This window comes from Pavona decussata, unplaced genomic scaffold, assembly GCF_977016875.1.
Source record: "Pavona decussata unplaced genomic scaffold, jaPavDecu1.1 SCAFFOLD_47, whole genome shotgun sequence".
Classification (NCBI taxonomy): domain Eukaryota; kingdom Metazoa; phylum Cnidaria; class Anthozoa; order Scleractinia; family Agariciidae; genus Pavona; species Pavona decussata.
The window spans coordinates 39809-56345 of NW_028145469.1; positions in this window are offsets into that span (position 1 = coordinate 39809).

Here is a 16537-nt window from a genome sequence, read left to right on the forward strand (position 1 = left end):
CGCTTGGCATTTCCAAACAAAAACCACGCGAAAACTAAAAAAAGAAAGTAGTAATTAAAAAACTTCCATTTGGAGATTTTCTCACTGCAAGCATTTTAGTTCATTTAAAACCTTTTCCGGCAGAAGGGCATCTCGCTGTGATTGGTATAATAGGTGGCAACACTCGTATCAAGTTTGAAAGAAAAACAGACATCCAGTTGCGGGCATTCCTCTTTTGCTTGTAAGTGTGTCCAAGGGAGGATCCGAGCCGCGGCAGAGCGTCATTGAGTAGTTAAACAGTATTTCCTTATTGAAATTAAGTGTAAGCGTGTCACAAGTGAAGACAACCTTTCACCTCACTTCCACTAGATGCGCAGTTAGGAATTATGTTCTCTTTCACTCTGATGATGCCCAAATTCGTAAATACAGGTTTCAGCACGTGTGCGTGCCTCACCAACTAGTCACTTAACAAAATGTTATTTTAATAGCGTTAAATTCCGCTCTATTGTTTCCTTTTTAACAAAGTGTTTGTCTTCATTTTCCTTTTTGCCAAATGATTTCGTCATTATTACTACACCTCGTGTAATGACAAAGTTTAATTCCCTCGCGACATCAGTACGAACACACATGCAGCATGCTCCACGAGGTACTCCTGAACATGTTTGGATCCGTCATCACAAAAGCAAGGGAACTCAAAGAACCCAACCCGATTAATTTATTGCATTTTTTTTTTGTTGTTGTTGTTATATTTTTACCTTTGACTTTAACAGTAATGTGTGGTCCCAGAGAATATCCATACTCCCACCATAAAGAGAATATTTCGAAATTTCAGAGGGGTTGAGGTGGGGGTCAATGACCTAGAGAACTCCAGAGAGAAGAAAGAGTGAATGGTTAAATCACAGGTTCCCCAAGCTCTATCAGAGATATAGGCTGTGACCTTTCCTTGAGCGTCACGGCCCTCCCTCCCTCGAAATTTCCGTCGACCTTCCATAGGGGGTGGGGTATAGATATTTTATAAAACCACACAAACCACCTTTCGAGTACGTTAGATCGTCCAAAGTTCTCATCGGCAAAATTTTGGTTTTATGGTATTGTCTTTTAAACTTACTATGGTCTGAATTTTGGACGGCATGACTGCTGACCTTGGTCGATTGGCTGGAAGAGTCAGTTTTGACCATTCAACTTTTCACTGTGTTGGATGGACATGCCTTTGCTGACCTTCAAACCAAATTTGAAATATGATAATTTCATGAAATATTAGCTTAGATACAGGACAAATCAAGCCTTTTTTTCCGATAAATCAATCGTTGTTCCTTAACTTCTCCTTTTGTTTGTTTTAGGAAATGAAACCTTTCCACATAGACCAGTTTAAATTGAATTTGAGATCCGCCCCAGCCATATTTTGAAGTATCATTCCTGCACCTTGGTAAGCTTTTCTGATAATGATTTCGTTTATTTAATAACATGGAAAAATAATTGATGTTTAAGTTAAGACAAAACGAAGCTGATGTTCTCATTTTTAATCGTGGCACAAACTGCAATGGAAACAAATACATTCAATTTTATGGAGGGGGCCAATTGTAGTGGAATACATGAATTGCAACTAATCATAGTGGCAGCTTGTAACAAACCAACATAAATTGCACAAACTTTATCAGATTTATCCCCCTCACACTCTATCTTAAATTAACTCCAACAGTGTGAAGTGAAAGAAGTCACTGAAAGTAAAGAAGAAGAAAAAGGCGAAGAAAAAAAAAGAAAAGAAAAAAAGACACCAAGAAGACGAAAAAGAGGAAAAGAACAAGAAAAAAAAGTAAAAGTTAAAAGAGTGGGACAAGAAAAAGAAAAAAAAAAAGAAAACAAAAAAAAAAGGAAGAAAAAAAAAAACCAGAAAATAATTAATTATTACACACCCCTGTAAATAAGTAAGTAAATTCGCAAGCATGACTGCCCTGTATGTTTTCATTCTAATAATCGGTTTTGCCATTGTTTCTGTTTTTATTTTAGTGTGTTGTTGGTGTAGGTGTAAAAAGCAAAAAGCCGCAGGAGAGGAAGTTCGGGAAGACCCAAACCAGTTTCTAGTGCCAGCGGGAGTGCCCGATTGGGTTCACACGCCAGCACTAATAGTACATCACTACTACATGAGTAGTATGTACAGTCTGGTTCGGGAAGCCGCTTGTCGCTATTTCCCCTCATGGAGGCAAGATGGCCCAACTGAAGAAATTGAGTTGGGCGTTGTCTAGTTTTATGTTTCAGTGTTGTTTTTTCCATGCGTATTTGTTTGTGTTTTGTTTTTGTATTCAGTGTTAATGTTATGCTTCCCAATTTACTTCACTTTTTTAAATATTAAAATTAATCGACATTTTGTAATGTCAAATTATTATTCGTGCATTTTGTAAATACGGTATCAGGCACTTTTTTCTACGGTGAAGTTATTTTTTTCTATCATTCTATTCGTATTTGTTTGCTTTGTTTTTGTATTCAGTGTTAACGTTATGCTTGCCAATTTACTTTAGTTTTTTGACTATAAGAATTAATCGAGCTTTTGTAAATATCAAATAATTATTCATGCATTTTGTAGTGCTGGCGGGAGTGCCCGATTGGGTTCGCACGCCGGCACTAATAGTACATCACTACTACATGAGTAGTATGTACAGTCTGGTTCGGGAAGCCGCTTGTCGTTATTTCCCCTCATGGTGGCAAGATCGCCCAACTGAAGAAATTGAGTTGGGCGTTGTCTAGTTTTATGTTTCAGTGTTGTTTTTTCCATGCGTATTTTTTTGTGTTTTGTTTTTGTATTCAGTGTTAATGTTATGCTTCCCAATTTACTTCACTTTTTTTAATATTAAAATTAATCGAGATTTTGTAAATATCAAATTATTATTCGTGCATTTTGTAAATACGGTATCAGGCACTTTTTTTTTACTGTGAAGTTATTTTTTTCCATTCATTCTATTGGTATTTGTTTGTTTTGTTTTTCAATTCAGTGGTAATGTTATGCTTGCCAATTTACCTTAGTTTTTTTACTATAAAAATTAATGGAGCTTTTGTAAATATCAAATAATTATTCATGCATTTTGTAAATAAAGCCACTTTTTTACTTTGAAGTAATTTTTTTCTATTGATTAAAACATGGAATAAAGAGTAAATGGCACAGGAATGGAAGGCCAAGTTTTTCGACATCACTTGCGTGACTGTCTGCGGTAATCGACCGTAATCCACAGTACCAAAGGACTACGAAATTTGCGGACTTTAGACTTTCGACTTCTGATTTCGGACCTTCGAAATTGTGTAGCAATTTATGTGAATAGTATTAAATTTACAAGTTAAAGAATTGTTTTAAACAAAGTTTTTTGTCCTCTTGAGTTCTTAGCTCACAAAAACAAAAGGGACAAAATTCATCACATGTGTTCATAAATCATAATAATCTACTTCAGCTGAATTCCAGGAATAGCGCTATAGGAACAGCTTAGGACAATCAGTCACGGCTTCCTTCCTAAGTTACAAAATGTACTTTTCAGAAAAAAGATTAATTATACTGCTCACTAGTAATCCTTTTTGAGCCGACTTAATGTAAGTAGATTTTTGTTGAACGTTTTCGTTTTTGCGAACACCAAGCGGAACACAATCAATACATCTTCTTATTAAAAAGCATTTCATTTCTTTTTCTTCCTTCTTCCCTGTTTATATGCCTTCAGCTTTTCTTTTGATTAGTATTTTCACGCAAATAGCCCGATTTCTTTTGCAACATGGCATAAAAGATCGTTTTTCCTTGAAAAGTCTTCCCCTTGACGGAAATTAAATTACTGCCTTCTGCGTAGAGTTACAAAATAAATTCCGTATTTTTGACCCCAAATCATATATTTTACCATTTAATATTTCTCTCTCCGCATTGTAGTTTCTGATTCCGGATTCCGGCTTTTAGTGCTGCCAAAAAAAATGGCCATTGTGCCACATCGTGAGTGTATTCAAGAGTTACCATGGTGGTAGATTTTTCTTCCATACCGAAGGATCTGTTGGGCTACAAAAGTATTGCGCCAATTTGCTAGAGATTCTCCATACACTTACAGCAAATCGGATTCTTGGTTATTTTCCTGACAAATTAACACTCTCTTGTGTTGAAAGTTTGCCTTTTTAACAAGAGCCGCTACGATTTATCTGGTCTTTATCTAGTTTCTTGATTGGAGCATCTGTGCAGGAGATAAATGTTTTTTTCATAAAAAAGAAACTGATGATAAGAAACTGTTATAGGTTTTATACTACGAAATTGTAATGCAATGATAAGTCCACAATACCTGGAACTATAAATGTCGTCGAGAGGCACGAAAAGACTAATTTATTTCTGCTTTCGCTGATTTGCGCTCCGTTTTAATTTTGAAGCGGAGAGGGTGTTGGAATCTGTCAGTTACACAAAACAGTGTAACCGTTGCAACGCCACCAGTTTCGACGGTCTCATAATACAAACACGATTTCGTCCAAATTACTTTAAAAATGGAGTTTCAAGAGTTTGACATGTGGAGGGATTACCTCAGTCTAATCACCGTGATTCAAGACCATGCTAATCAACCTAACCGATCTAACCCACCAATCACTAACCCACCGGCAACTAACCAATGTAACGAACTAACGAACGAACAGCGTACCCAGGCAAGACTGTTCCAAATGATGCTGTGGGAGTTCATTCAGGGCTCCCGCCGCAAGAATTGAAAGGTAAGCGCGTTCTAAGGAAACAGATATTACATATTGCTTACATGTTGACCACTTTTTTCGACAAACACATAATAACATTTTAGTGATAATATTTATTAAATGGTGCCAAATAATTCAGAAACCAAACTGCGCATTTAGTTCGGCTCTTTTGGGTCTAGCTCATGCTCTTCGCCCGAGTTGCTATCCACGTGTACTTGCAGAGATCTTTTCAGGTTACTTTAACGAGGAGGGTGATTAGGTTCGCAGATCAACAGATTTGGCTCGAAAAACTGCTTGGAATTCGGATTTTAAGGATATATTTTACGGATTGGCAGAGTTTGAACATTAAGCAGATCACGGATTTCTTCAATATCTCAACAAGTCAAGTGTCCGTTTTGTTATAATTGGTTCTGGATGACAATATAAGTTTATAATAATCTTAAGAGTCAAGTTAGAGCTGAGTGTTGGTTTATGTGTTTAATGAGTGATCCAGCTATCTTTCCAATTAAATCTTTCGCGGTCCTTTATCGACTCGAGTACTTTGTGAGACGAGTGGATCTGAATGTCACTGAGAAGGGAAAATTTTAGTTGGGCTACCCACGAAAATGTAGTGACAAAGCATTTTTTATTGTTCTCGATTGTAATGTTATTCAGTTCAAAGTGCCTATACTTCATAGCTTTCCTAGTGGGCTGAATTGCCTACCGATGTGATTGGGAGATCGTTCACAAGTTGTGCCTTGAACGTTCCAGTGGACGGTTCACTCACATCACACACTAATTACTGCTCTATTCCTTTTGTTGTTATTATTTAGCTGAGAATGGATGTCTTGCAAGTGGTGTGCTTGTGTTTGGTTTTCCTTTGTTTTTTTGGCGTTTGCGCCCTTATTTTTTTCTTTATCGGATGTATAGTAAAGTAGTTGTTTTGAAGAGGTAGCTTCGGTAAGCATTAGGGGAGAGGGACATGCTGTCTCGGCACCGGGACAGCCTGATACGGCAAAGGGATTGTGCGTATCGGCAGCGAGACCTTGCGGTACCGCACACTGGTGTGGGTGGGGAAGATGAAGGGTTTGCTTCGTTGGAATTGGAGGAATAAGCTTGCCTTACCTCTAGCGGGCATTTTATTCTAAGTGTCAGCTGTAGTGGCGGATCTAAAATTCCGTATAAGGGGGAGGCCCATGACAAATTATAAAAAATATATATATAAGAATAAAGAATTAATTTCCGATAAAATGGGTCCACTACTGAGCCATCCCCTCAGCTTCATGACTGACACTTAGACTAAAGGATGCTCGAATGTCCAAATTTATGTATCTCTAAATATTTTTTTGACCGTTTCCTAACCAAAAACCAAAAAAGAGATTAAAGTCTACAAAACATAAAAGGCGTTTGGGCACTTCATCTTCCTCTCCCTCCCTTAATCCCCCTCCTTTTCTTTTCTCCCTTCCTTTTGATTATTTTTACTTAATTCTTTGCTACTTGCTCATTTTGTTTGTTTATTTATTTATTTATATCTATTCATGAATTTTTCAGAAGCGATTTTATATGAAATTTATTTGATATTAGATTCCCATACAAACACTGTTATTTCAAGCCTGTTTGCCTCCTCGTCAAAAAGGTGTCGAGAACCGTGATCAGGTCTATTTAGTTAATTATTACACACCCCTGTAAATAAGTAAGTAAATTCGCAAGCATGACTGCCCTGTATGTTTTCATTCTAATAATCGGTTTTGCCATTGTTTCTGTTTTTATTTTAGTGTGTTGTTGGTGTAGGTGTAAAAAGCAAAAAGCCGCAGGAGAGGAAGTTTGGGAAGACCCGAACCAGTTTGTAGTGCCGGCGGGAGTGCCCGATTGGGTTCGCACGCCGGCACTAATAGTACATCACTACTACATGAGTAGTATGTACAGTCTGGTTCGGGAAGCCGCTTGTCGTTATTTCCTCTCATGGCGGCAAGATGGCCCAACTGAAGAAATTGAGTTGGGCGTTGTCTAGTTTTATGTTTCAGTGTTGTTTTTTCCATATGTATTTGTTTGTGTTTTGTTTTTGTATTCAGTGTTAATGTTATGCTTCCCAATTTACTTCACTTTTTTGACTATTAAAATTAATCGAGATTTTGTAAATATCAAATTATTATTCGTGCATTTTGTAAATACGGTATCAGGCACTTTTTTTTTACTGAAGTTATTTTTTTCCATTCATTCTATTGGTATTTGTTTGTTTTGTTTTTCAATTCAGTGGTAATGTTATGCTTGCCAATTTACCTTAGTTTTTTTACTATAAAAATTAATGGAGCTTTTGTAAATATCAAATAATTATTCATGCATTTTGTAAATAAAGCCACTTTTTTACTTTGAAGTAATTTTTTTCTATTGATTAAAACATGGAATAAAGAGTAAATGGCACAGGAATGGAAGGCCAAGTTTTTCGACATCACTTGCGTGACTGTCTGCGGTAATCGACTGTAATCCACAGCACCAAAGGAGTACGAAATTTGCGGACTTTAGACTTTCGACTTTTGATTTCGGACCTTCGAAATTGTGTAGCAATTATTTATGTGAATAGTATTAAATTTACAAGTTAAAGAATTGTTTTAAACAAAGTTTTTTGTCCTCTTGAGTTCTTAGCTCACAAAAACAAAAGGGACAAAATTCATCAAATGTGTTCATAAATCATAATAATCTACTTCAGCTGAATTCGAGGAATAGCGCTATAGGAACAGCTTAGGACAATCAGTCACGGCTTCCTTCCTAAGTTACAAAATGTACTTTTCAGAAAAAAATTAATTATACTGCTCACTAGTAATCCTTTTTGAGCCGACTTAATGTAAGTAGATTTTTGTTGAACGTTTTCGTTTTTGCGAACACCAAGCGGAACACAATCAATACATCTTCTTATTAAAAAGCGTTTCTTTTCTTTTTCTTCCTTCTTCCCTGTTTATATGCCTTCAGCTTTTCTTTTGATTAGTATTTTCACGCAAATAGCCCGATTTCTTTTGCAACATGGCATAAAAGATCGTTTTTCCTTGAAAAGTCTTCCCTTGACGAAAATTAAATTACTGCCTTCTGCGTAGAGTTACAAAATAAATTCCGTATTTTTGACCCCAAATCATATATTTTACCATTTAATATTTCTCTCTCCGTATTGTAGTTTTCGATTCCGGATTCCGGCTTTTAGTGCTGCCAAAAAAAATGGCCATTGTGCCACATCGTGAGTGTATTCAAGAGTTACCATGGTGGTAGATTTTTCTTCCATACCGAAGGATCTGTTGGGCTACAAAAGCATTGCGCCAATTTGCTAGAGATTCTCCATACACTTACAGCAAATCGGATTCTTGGTTATTTTCCTGACAAATTAACACTCTCTTGTGTTGAAAGTTTGCCTTTTTAACAAGAGCCGCTACGATTTATCTGGTCTTTATCTAGTTTCTTGATTGGAGCATCTGTGCAGGAGATAAATGTTTTTTTCATAAAAAAGAAACTGATGATAAGAAACTGTTATAGGTTTTATACTACGAAATTGTAATGCAATGATAAGTCCACAATACCTGGAACTATAAATGTCGTCGAGAGGCACGAAAAGACTAATTTATTTCTGCTTTCGCTGATTTGCGCTCCGTTTTAATTTTGAAGCGGAGAGGGTGTTGGAATCTGTCAGTTACACAAAACAGTGTAAGCGTTGCAACGCCACCAGTTTCGACGGTCTCATATTACAAACACGATTTCGTCCAAATTACTTTAAAAATGGAGTTTCAAGAGTTTGACATGTGGAGGGATTACCTCAGTCTAATCACCGTGATTCAAGACCATGCTAATCAACCTAACCGATCTAACCCACCAATCACTAACCCACCGGCAACTAACCAATGAAACGAACTAACGAACGAACAGCGTACCCAGGCAAGACTGTTCCAAATGATGCTGTGGGAGTTCATTCAGGGCTCCCGCCGCAAGAATTGAAAGGTAAGCGCGTTCTAAGGAAACAGATATTACATATTGCTTACATGTTGACCACTTTTTTCGACAAACACATAATAACATTTTAGTGATAATATTTATTAAATGGTGCCAAATAATTCAGAAACCAAACTGCGCATTTAGTTCGGCTCTTTTGGGTCTAGCTCATGCTCTTCGCCCGAGTTGCTATCCACGTGTACTTGCAGAGATCTTTTCAAGTTACTTTAACGAGGAGGGTGATTAGGTTCGCAGATCAACAGATTTGGCTCGAAAAACTGCTCGGATTTCGGATTTTAAGGATATATTTTACGGATTGGCAGAGTTTGAACATTAAGCAGATCACGGATTTCTTCAATATCTCAACAAGTCAAGTGTCCGTTTTGTTATAATTGGTTCTGGATGACAATATAAGTTTATAATAATCTTAAGAGTCAAGTTAGAGCTGAGTGTTGGTTTGTGTGTTTAATGAGTGATCCAGCTATCTTTCCAATTAAATCTTTTGCGGTCCTTTATCGACTCGAGTACTTTGTGAGACGAGTGGATCTGAATGTCACTGAGAAGGGAAAATTTTAGTTGGGCTACCCACGAAAATGTAGTGACAAAGCATTTTTTATTGTTCTCGATTGTAATGTTATTCAGTTCAAAGTGGCTATGCTTCATAGCTTTCCTAGTGGGCTGAATTGCCTACCGATGTGATTGGGAGATCGTTCACAAGTTGTGCCTTGAACGTTCCAGTGGACGGTTCACTCACATCACACACTAATTACTGCTCTATTCCTTTTGTTGTTATTATTTAGCTGAGAATGGATATCTTGCAAGTGGTGTGCTTGTGTTTGGTTTTCCTTTGTTTTTTTGGCGTTTGCGCCCTTATTTTTTTCTTTATCGGATGTATAGTAAAGTAGTTGTTTTGAAGAGGTAGCTTCGGTAAGCATTAGGGGAGAGGGACATGCTGTCTCGGCACCGGGACAGCCTGATACGGCAAAGGGATTGTGCGTATCGGCAGCGAGACCTTGCGGTACCGCACACTGGTGTGGGTGGGGAAGATGAAGGGTTTGCTTCATTGGAATTGGAGGAATAAGCTTGCCTTACCTCTAGCGGGCATTTTATTCTAAGTGTCAGCTGTAGTGGCGGATCTAAAATTCCGTATAAGGGGGAGGCCCATGACAAATTATAAAAAATATATATATAAGAATAAAGAATTAATTTCCGATAAAATGGGTCCACTACTGAGCCATCCCCTCAGCTTCATGACTGACACTTAGACTAAAGGATGCTCGAATGTCCAAATTTATGTATCTCTAAATATTTTTTTGACAGTTTCCTAACCAAAAACCAAAAAAGAGATTAAAATCTACAAAACATAAAAGGCGTTTGGGCACTTCATCTTCCTCTCCCTCCCTTAATCCCCCTCCTTTTCTTTTCTCCCTTCCTTTTGATTATTTTTACTTAATTCTTTGCTACTTGCTCATTTTGTTTGTTTATTTATTTATTTATATCTATTCATGAATTTTTCAGAAGCGATTTTATATGAAATTTATTTGATATTAGATTCCCATACAAACACTGTTATTTCAAGCCTGTTTGCCTCCTCGTCAAAAAGGTGTCGAGAACCGTGATCAGGTCTATTTAGTTAATTATTACACACCCCTGTAAATAAGTAAGTAAATTCGCAAGCATGACTGCCCTGTATGTTTTCATTCTAATAATCGGTTTTGCCATTGTTTCTGTTTTTATTTTAGTGTGTTGTTGGTGTAGGTGTAAAAAGCAAAAAGCCGCAGGAGAGGAAGTTTGGGAAGACCCGAACCCGTTTGTAGTGCCGGCGGGAGTGCCCGATTGGGTTCGCACGCCGGCACTAATAGTACATCACTACTACATGAGTAGTATGTACAGTCTGGTTCGGGAAGCCGCTTGTCGTTATTTCCTCTCATGGCGGCAAGATGGCCCAACTGAAGAAATTGAGTTGGGCGTTGTCTAGTTTTATGTTTCAGTGTTGTTTTTTCCATATGTATTTGTTTGTGTTTTGTTTTTGTATTCAGTGTTAATGTTATGCTTCCCAATTCACTTCACTTTTCTGACTATTAAAATTAATCGAGATTTTGTAAATATCAAATTATTATTCGTGCATTTTGTAAATACGGTATCAGGCACTTTTTTTACTGTGAAGTTATTTTTTTCCATTCATTCTATTGGTATTTGTTTGTTTTGTTTTTCAATTCAGTGGTAATGTTATGCTTGCCAATTTACTTTAGTTTTTTTACTATAAAAATTAATGGAGCTTTTGTAAATATCAAATAATTATTCATGCATTTTGTAAATAAAGCCACTTTTTTACTTTGAAGTAATTTTTTTCTATTGATTAAAACATGGAATAAAGAGTAAATGGCACAGGAATGGAAGGCCAAGTTTTTCGACATCACTTGCGTGACTGTCTGCGGTAATCGACTGTAATCCACAGCACCAAAGGAGTACGAAATTTGCGGACTTTAGACTTTCGACTTTTGATTTCGGACCTTCGAAATTGTGTAGCAATTATTTATGTGAATAGTATTAAATTTACAAGTTAAAGAATTGTTTTAAACAAAGTTTTTTGTCCTCTTGAGTTCTTAGCTCACAAAAACAAAAGGGACAAAATTCATCAAATGTGTTCATAAATCATAATAATCTACTTCAGCTGAATTCGAGGAATAGCGCTATAGGAACAGCTTAGGACAATCAGTCACGGCTTCCTTCCTAAGTTACAAAATGTACTTTTCAGAAAAAAATTAATTATACTGCTCACTAGTAATCCTTTTTGAGCCGACTTAATGTAAGTAGATTTTTGTTGAACGTTTTCGTTTTTGCGAACACCAAGCGGAACACAATCAATACATCTTATTAAAAAGCGTTTCTTTTCTTTTTCTTCCTTCTTCCCTGTTTATATGCCTTCAGCTTTTCTTTTGATTAGTATTTTCACGCAAATAGCCCGATTTCTTTTGCAACATGGCATAAAAGATCGTTTTTCCTTGAAAAGTCTTCCCCTTGACGGAAATTAAATTACTGCCTTCTGCGTAGAGTTACAAAATAAATTCCGTATTTTTGACCCCAAATCATATATTTTACCATTTAATATTTCTCTCTCCGCATTGTAGTTTCTGATTCCGGATTCCGGCTTTTAGTGCTGCCAAAAAAAATGGCCATTGTGCCACATCGTGAGTGTATTCAAGAGTTACCATGGTGGTAGATTTTTCTTCCATACCGAAGGATCTGTTGGGCTACAAAAGTATTGCGCCAATTTGCTAGAGATTCTCCATACACTTACAGCAAATCGGATTCTTGGTTATTTTCCTGACAAATTAACACTCTCTTGTGTTGAAAGTTTGCCTTTTTAACAAGAGCCGCTACGATTTATCTGGTCTTTATCTAGTTTCTTGATTGGAGCATCTGTGCAGGAGATAAATGTTTTTTTCATAAAAAAGAAACTGATGATAAGAAACTGTTATAGGTTTTATACTACGAAATTGTAATGCAATGATAAGTCCACAATACCTGGAACTATAAATGTCGTCGAGAGGCACGAAAAGACTAATTTATTTCTGCTTTCGCTGATTTGCGCTCCGTTTTAATTTTGAAGCGGAGAGGGTGTTGGAATCTGTCAGTTACACAAAACAGTGTAACCGTTGCAACGCCACCAGTTTCGACGGTCTCATAATACAAACACGATTTCGTCCAAATTACTTTAAAAATGGAGTTTCAAGAGTTTGACATGTGGAGGGATTACCTCAGTCTAATCACCGTGATTCAAGACCATGCTAATCAACCTAACCGATCTAACCCACCAATCACTAACCCACCGGCAACTAACCAATGTAACGAACTAACGAACGAACAGCGTACCCAGGCAAGACTGTTCCAAATGATGCTGTGGGAGTTCATTCAGGGCTCCCGCCGCAAGAATTGAAAGGTAAGCGCGTTCTAAGGAAACAGATATTACATATTGCTTACATGTTGACCACTTTTTTCGACAAACACATAATAACATTTTAGTGATAATATTTATTAAATGGTGCCAAATAATTCAGAAACCAAACTGCGCATTTAGTTCGGCTCTTTTGGGTCTAGCTCATGCTCTTCGCCCGAGTTGCTATCCACGTGTACTTGCAGAGATCTTTTCAGGTTACTTTAACGAGGAGGGTGATTAGGTTCGCAGATCAACAGATTTGGCTCGAAAAACTGCTTGGAATTCGGATTTTAAGGATATATTTTACGGATTGGCAGAGTTTGAACATTAAGCAGATCACGGATTTCTTCAATATCTCAACAAGTCAAGTGTCCGTTTTGTTATAATTGGTTCTGGATGACAATATAAGTTTATAATAATCTTAAGAGTCAAGTTAGAGCTGAGTGTTGGTTTATGTGTTTAATGAGTGATCCAGCTATCTTTCCAATTAAATCTTTCGCGGTCCTTTATCGACTCGAGTACTTTGTGAGACGAGTGGATCTGAATGTCACTGAGAAGGGAAAATTTTAGTTGGGCTACCCACGAAAATGTAGTGACAAAGCATTTTTTATTGTTCTCGATTGTAATGTTATTCAGTTCAAAGTGCCTATACTTCATAGCTTTCCTAGTGGGCTGAATTGCCTACCGATGTGATTGGGAGATCGTTCACAAGTTGTGCCTTGAACGTTCCAGTGGACGGTTCACTCACATCACACACTAATTACTGCTCTATTCCTTTTGTTGTTATTATTTAGCTGAGAATGGATGTCTTGCAAGTGGTGTGCTTGTGTTTGGTTTTCCTTTGTTTTTTTGGCGTTTGCGCCCTTATTTTTTTCTTTATCGGATGTATAGTAAAGTAGTTGTTTTGAAGAGGTAGCTTCGGTAAGCATTAGGGGAGAGGGACATGCTGTCTCGGCACCGGGACAGCCTGATACGGCAAAGGGATTGTGCGTATCGGCAGCGAGACCTTGCGGTACCGCACACTGGTGTGGGTGGGGAAGATGAAGGGTTTGCTTCGTTGGAATTGGAGGAATAAGCTTGCCTTACCTCTAGCGGGCATTTTATTCTAAGTGTCAGCTGTAGTGGCGGATCTAAAATTCCGTATAAGGGGGAGGCCCATGACAAATTATAAAAAATATATATATAAGAATAAAGAATTAATTTCCGATAAAATGGGTCCACTACTGAGCCATCCCCTCAGCTTCATGACTGACACTTAGACTAAAGGATGCTCGAATGTCCAAATTTATGTATCTCTAAATATTTTTTTGACCGTTTCCTAACCAAAAACCAAAAAAGAGATTAAAGTCTACAAAACATAAAAGGCGTTTGGGCACTTCATCTTCCTCTCCCTCCCTTAATCCCCCTCCTTTTCTTTTCTCCCTTCCTTTTGATTATTTTTACTTAATTCTTTGCTACTTGCTCATTTTGTTTGTTTATTTATTTATTTATATCTATTCATGAATTTTTCAGAAGCGATTTTATATGAAATTTATTTGATATTAGATTCCCATACAAACACTGTTATTTCAAGCCTGTTTGCCTCCTCGTCAAAAAGGTGTCGAGAACCGTGATCAGGTCTATTTAGTTAATTATTACACACCCCTGTAAATAAGTAAGTAAATTCGCAAGCATGACTGCCCTGTATGTTTTCATTCTAATAATCGGTTTTGCCATTGTTTCTGTTTTTATTTTAGTGTGTTGTTGGTGTAGGTGTAAAAAGCAAAAAGCCGCAGGAGAGGAAGTTTGGGAAGACCCGAACCAGTTTGTAGTGCCGGCGGGAGTGCCCGATTGGGTTCGCACGCCGGCACTAATAGTACATCACTACTACATGAGTAGTATGTACAGTCTGGTTCGGGAAGCCGCTTGTCGTTATTTCCTCTCATGGCGGCAAGATGGCCCAACTGAAGAAATTGAGTTGGGCGTTGTCTAGTTTTATGTTTCAGTGTTGTTTTTTCCATATGTATTTGTTTGTGTTTTGTTTTTGTATTCAGTGTTAATGTTATGCTTCCCAATTTACTTCACTTTTTTGACTATTAAAATTAATCGAGATTTTGTAAATATCAAATTATTATTCGTGCATTTTGTAAATACGGTATCAGGCACTTTTTTTTTACTGTGAAGTTATTTTTTTCCATTCATTCTATTGGTATTTGTTTGTTTTGTTTTTCAATTCAGTGGTAATGTTATGCTTGCCAATTTACCTTAGTTTTTTTACTATAAAAATTAATGGAGCTTTTGTAAATATCAAATAATTATTCATGCATTTTGTAAATAAAGCCACTTTTTTACTTTGAAGTAATTTTTTTCTATTGATTAAAACATGGAATAAAGAGTAAATGGCACAGGAATGGAAGGCCAAGTTTTTCGACATCACTTGCGTGACTGTCTGCGGTAATCGACTGTAATCCACAGCACCAAAGGAGTACGAAATTTGCGGACTTTAGACTTTCGACTTTTGATTTCGGACCTTCGAAATTGTGTAGCAATTATTTATGTGAATAGTATTAAATTTACAAGTTAAAGAATTGTTTTAAACAAAGTTTTTTGTCCTCTTGAGTTCTTAGCTCACAAAAACAAAAGGGACAAAATTCATCAAATGTGTTCATAAATCATAATAATCTACTTCAGCTGAATTCGAGGAATAGCGCTATAGGAACAGCTTAGGACAATCAGTCACGGCTTCCTTCCTAAGTTACAAAATGTACTTTTCAGAAAAAAATTAATTATACTGCTCACTAGTAATCCTTTTTGAGCCGACTTAATGTAAGTAGATTTTTGTTGAACGTTTTCGTTTTTGCGAACACCAAGCGGAACACAATCAATACATCTTCTTATTAAAAAGCGTTTCTTTTCTTTTTCTTCCTTCTTCCCTGTTTATATGCCTTCAGCTTTTCTTTTGATTAGTATTTTCACACAAATAGCCCGATTTCTTTTGCAACATGGCATAAAAGATCGTTTTTCCTTGAAAAGTCTTCCCTTGACGAAAATTAAATTACTGCCTTCTGCGTAGAGTTACAAAATAAATTCCGTATTTTTGACCCCAAATCATATATTTTACCATTTAATATTTCTCTCTCCGTATTGTAGTTTCCGATTCCGGATTCCGGCTTTTAGTGCTGCCAAAAAAAATGGCCATTGTGCCACATCGTGAGTGTATTCAAGAGTTACCATGGTGGTAGATTTTTCTTCCATACCGAAGGATCTGTTGGGCTACAAAAGCATTGCGCCAATTTGCTAGAGATTCTCCATACACTTACAGCAAATCGGATTCTTGGTTATTTTCCTGACAAATTAACACTCTCTTGTGTTGAAAGTTTGCCTTTTTAACAAGAGCCGCTACGATTTATCTGGTCTTTATCTAGTTTCTTGATTGGAGCATCTGTGCAGGAGATAAATGTTTTTTTCATAAAAAAGAAACTGATGATAAGAAACTGTTATAGGTTTTATACTACGAAATTGTAATGCAATGATAAGTCCACAATACCTGGAACTATAAATGTCGTCGAGAGGCACGAAAAGACTAATTTATTTCTGCTTTCGCTGATTTGCGCTCCGTTTTAATTTTGAAGCGGAGAGGGTGTTGGAATCTGTCAGTTACACAAAACAGTGTAAGCGTTGCAACGCCACCAGTTTCGACGGTCTCATATTACAAACACGATTTCGTCCAAATTACTTTAAAAATGGAGTTTCAAGAGTTTGACATGTGGAGGGATTACCTCAGTCTAATCACCGTGATTCAAGACCATGCTAATCAACCTAACCGATCTAACCCACCAATCACTAACCCACCGGCAACTAACCAATGAAACGAACTAACGAACGAACAGCGTACCCAGGCAAGACTGTTCCAAATGATGCTGTGGGAGTTCATTCAGGGCTCCCGCCGCAAGAATTGAAAGGTAAGCGCGTTCTAAGGAAACAGATATTACATATTGCTTA